Consider the following 4,143-nt stretch of genomic DNA (forward strand, 5'->3'; position numbering starts at 1 on the left):
TTGCTACAGTGGTTGGAGGCAGTAAGTCTGCCGACTAATATCAAGTTGTTGAACCTGTGGAAGTCAATATGGAACGGAGTACGGTCATGAATTCTCTGGGTATTGCAATGATATGAGAATGAATGATATATGAGAAGACGCGGTAATAAGGTGACGGAAAGTTTCGCGGTGAATGTGGAGGTAGCATGCGGGTGGCGGTGCCGGTGAATTTGGGCCATAAGGTTCTTGTGAGCATCAAAGGCGAACATGAGGTCTGTGAAATGCCCGTCTGGGTTGGACATCTCAAGCATTTGTAACGGTCATTTCAACGGCATCAGAGGATGATTTCGTACATGAGTGCTGGACAGAAATATTTGGGCTGAGATCCTGCTGGACAGATGCCCTGGTGCAGTGTTTATGTATGAGATAACAACAATAGTGATAATAATAATAATGTTTATTCCAAATTAGTGGGTGGTATGCCCTCAGGCATGATTATAATGTTACAGTCAGAAGAAAAGCATGGCTGGCGGGATTTGTGGGAAGCAAAATTACGCAGAAAAGGGACAGTGTCATAAACAGTGGGCTTTATCCAATGTATCTTGGCACGCATTAATCGACGTGGGCAGGTTATACAGTTAGCAGGATTTTTATTTTTTTGGAAACAAGCCAATACAATATTAGAGCGTTACGATTCAAATGTGGAGGACGAAAACAAACGAAAGAGGGCAAAACTACAATCATCCTGCATGGCACGTGATAAGAATTGAGGAAAATTAGAAACCAGAGCAGACGATCTGGTGCGGCAACTGAATTGCCACGAGCTAACCGGTCAGTCTGAAATGAAGCGGGGGTCACATATGAACTGGGTATATTTGGTGTGTGCAGCTCTGAGTTTCATAAGGTGTAAGATGCCGATGATTCTTGACAAGAATAGAACACCTGCACATAGTTTTGGGCTGCAATACATATAATTACTTCACTTGCAGCGCGAAACCTCCATTGGATGCTCCAAAACCTCCTCAAACTGGCAAAAACTATGAATAGCTCAAAATGGAGAACAATTTACAAAAATGGAAACCTTCAATCTGTGAGGTCTTCTCTTGCTGTCGTCATCATCCGGCACGGCAAGCAACCTCATCACGAGCTTCGATAAATCTCCTTTATTTACTCGCCGGTTTTTTGTCGCTGACGTCATTCATGACTTGTATTGCATGATTTAGCTGCAAAAATGGTAGAGGGGCACAGCCTTGAACATGAAAATAAAGTGCCATCAGAGATTACGTCTGGTGATCTGACAACAGTTTTTGTACGCTAAGCTAAAGAATGATTTCACTGTTCACCTGCGATTGATGGATGGAGTGATAGGGTGACAAAAACTATTCTGCTCTTGAGCAGTTTCACAGGCACGGCAATATTCAACGTGAAGAATAAGGTAGAAGGCCTAGGCTCATATAATGTGCAGGTTAGGAAAGTTATGTAGAGATTCCGACAAGACGGTTACTCTAATCCGAATAGCCGAGAAGCAGTGTACGGTCGTTTTATCCTCGTTGAAATTTATCAGAGGTATGTAGTATTTGGGGCGATTCAGGTACACACCCGCCAACCAGTAATGTGGTGTTAAAGCGTTTGTCGAAACGGGCTGATTTACAATGTGGTTGATTTACATTCAGACATGTTACGGCGTCCCTCCATACGTCACCGTGTTATCGGAATTTAGTCATTCAATTGAGGGTATCTTAGGAGGACGTTTTACCGGTCATTTGAATTATTCTTTTTTCTGAAGCTCTTAAAGTTTGTAAATATTTGAGGTAATGTTTAAAGTCAAAAGTGAATTTGGTTACGGGAAAAAAGCCAACTTGCGTTTGTCCACAGTTATTTACCACATTCTAATTTTTTGGGAGCCTTCGATAAATGTCATGTAGGTATACATGTTAGAACCAGTAGCAAGGCTTGCTTCTAATTTTTCACCCTAAACATTTCACGATGTCCTCATAAGAGGACAAGGCGAGTTGTCGACGAAAGTATGCAGTGAGTAGAATGACATGAGACAATTAATTTCCACACACTGACTTTCCGCTTGTCCCTCGCTGATGCGATGCGTTTATTGCTGTTTATTCCTATCCTTTTGGCCGGCTTGTGTTTTGCCCATCTATTACACACAATGTGGGCGATTTCTCATGTAAATGCGTTCATTTATTCAGCGGTTTTTGTTTGATAATTCTGCGAATTTCGTGAGGACAAAAGTGACTTGGATTTACCCCACGCCTTAAGTAAATGAAACGATGCATTTGGTGTATTTGGATATCCTCTGGAAATTGATTTTCATAAGCGATGTATGATAACGTCCTATCGCAAGTGGCCTCAAGTTAAACCACTCGCCGGTGCCAGAACCAGGTGTTTACTTCATCTCCACTATTCATGGTAGTTTACCTAATGAGGTGGTAATCAATAGTAGGGCTATGTATAACTTCTGCGTTCACAAATCCAATGTAGAAAAATGTTTCCATTTGCACACCAAGGGGTGAAGTGGACATTGGAACCTCAGGAAATATGGTACAATAAAACCTTTTTCAGAAAGCTCCAGAATTGACAGGTCAACGCTCCAATGAAGCGGCCTGAGGCGTATTGACTGACAGAATTACTGCCACTTAAGCTGAAACTGGGAGCACAGAAAAAATGAGAGAAACGCGGGGACAAAATTGCCACACCGGACAGCACATATCCCTGGCGATACGTTGACTGAGTTGAGCACCTAAATTCAGGCTGACCGAAAATAAAACGCCACCCTTCCAGTGTTCCGCACAAAAGGTTTAACAGTACATTTCTGGGCGAGGAAAAATTACGCGAGATTTCACAAGTAAGCCTGGCGATGCTTTCGCTATTTAAGTTTTCATGTGCGAGGTTTCTGTGCAATTTCTCTCCCCCAGAAATCCTATAATACCTTGTTCCTATTGCTTGTTTAGTCCTATCTTCTGGGACATAAGCCCTCATATCAGCAATTGTACACTTGGGTCGACGTCACAGCTGTGTTCCATACTATTTGGATGGCATCCATAATATACCGTCCGAAGAAAACTTTGTCGTAACTTTATATTCTAACAATCAGCTGGATACACCGGGTGGTGAATTTAGCACGAGTTTGATGACTACTCCTCATTGTTTTCTGCGTGACTTCATTGTTGTTGTATGCAGCTGGATATTACTGTCCCGTACCTGTGGCCAGTCAACAATTATGTGCACATTTAACCTCACAAAACGTGAACTTGGAACTTGGTTGCAATCAGTATCGTGAGGACATTCTCCTCGAGGTGGGCTGTGGTTCGCTGCCTGCGTCAATCGGTCACTGACATAATTTAAAAAAGAGCAGAAACAACACGAGAAACCTTGTGTTTATCTGTGCTGGCAAGTTTTGGCGCTCCCTCCCATACACGTGTAGCGACCACATGGTTTGGAAGTTCGCACCTCTGATCCACGATTACGGACACAGGAAGATAAACGGCGGAAGAACGTGACTTGTGGCGGGATTGACCAGACAGTGACGCGAACAAAGAACGACCTTCAAAGTTCTTTTCAGCTCAGAATATCGCTGTAATCGGAGAGGGCGAGCTATGGAAATAACACCCCAAAACACAAATCTGTCTGAAGGCGAGCAGGAATCCAGGCGAGTAGGAGATTATATTCCCAAGAGAATATACTTTTGGATTCTCCAAAGGCTGGAAAACCGGAACATTTTATTTCACCTTCTTTGGATCTCTCAGCTCTCTTTGGTGCCTGTGATCGGGCTCCTTCGGACGCAGCGTTTATAGTTACGTGACTGACCGTCCAATTTACACACAAGTCATATTAGTTGGAATGTTGCGATACGAACCTAAGCAACACGCCGCTGTAATGGCCCGACAGACGGCGAATCCGACGGTGATCTCTCATGTACTGTCAACCACGTCATAAAAATCCTGGAGTTCAAGCTGAAAACTAGTGTTTGGGGACCACTGCATACTTCCACTCAACCCTTTCAGATGCGTCGTCCACACTGAAGTCCTGAAGCAAACCCGGCCGCGGGAACTCGGGTGAACGTCTTGATCCTGCTGGAATAAATCACAGCAGGGCTGACAGCTCAGGAAGTGCGTGAGAGTTCTTTGAACGCTTGATCTTATTTAGACG

The sequence above is a fragment of the Opisthorchis viverrini genome (genome assembly GCF_000715545.1).
Source record: "Opisthorchis viverrini unplaced genomic scaffold opera_v5_4, whole genome shotgun sequence".
Taxonomy (NCBI): Eukaryota; Metazoa; Platyhelminthes; class Trematoda; order Opisthorchiida; family Opisthorchiidae; genus Opisthorchis; species Opisthorchis viverrini.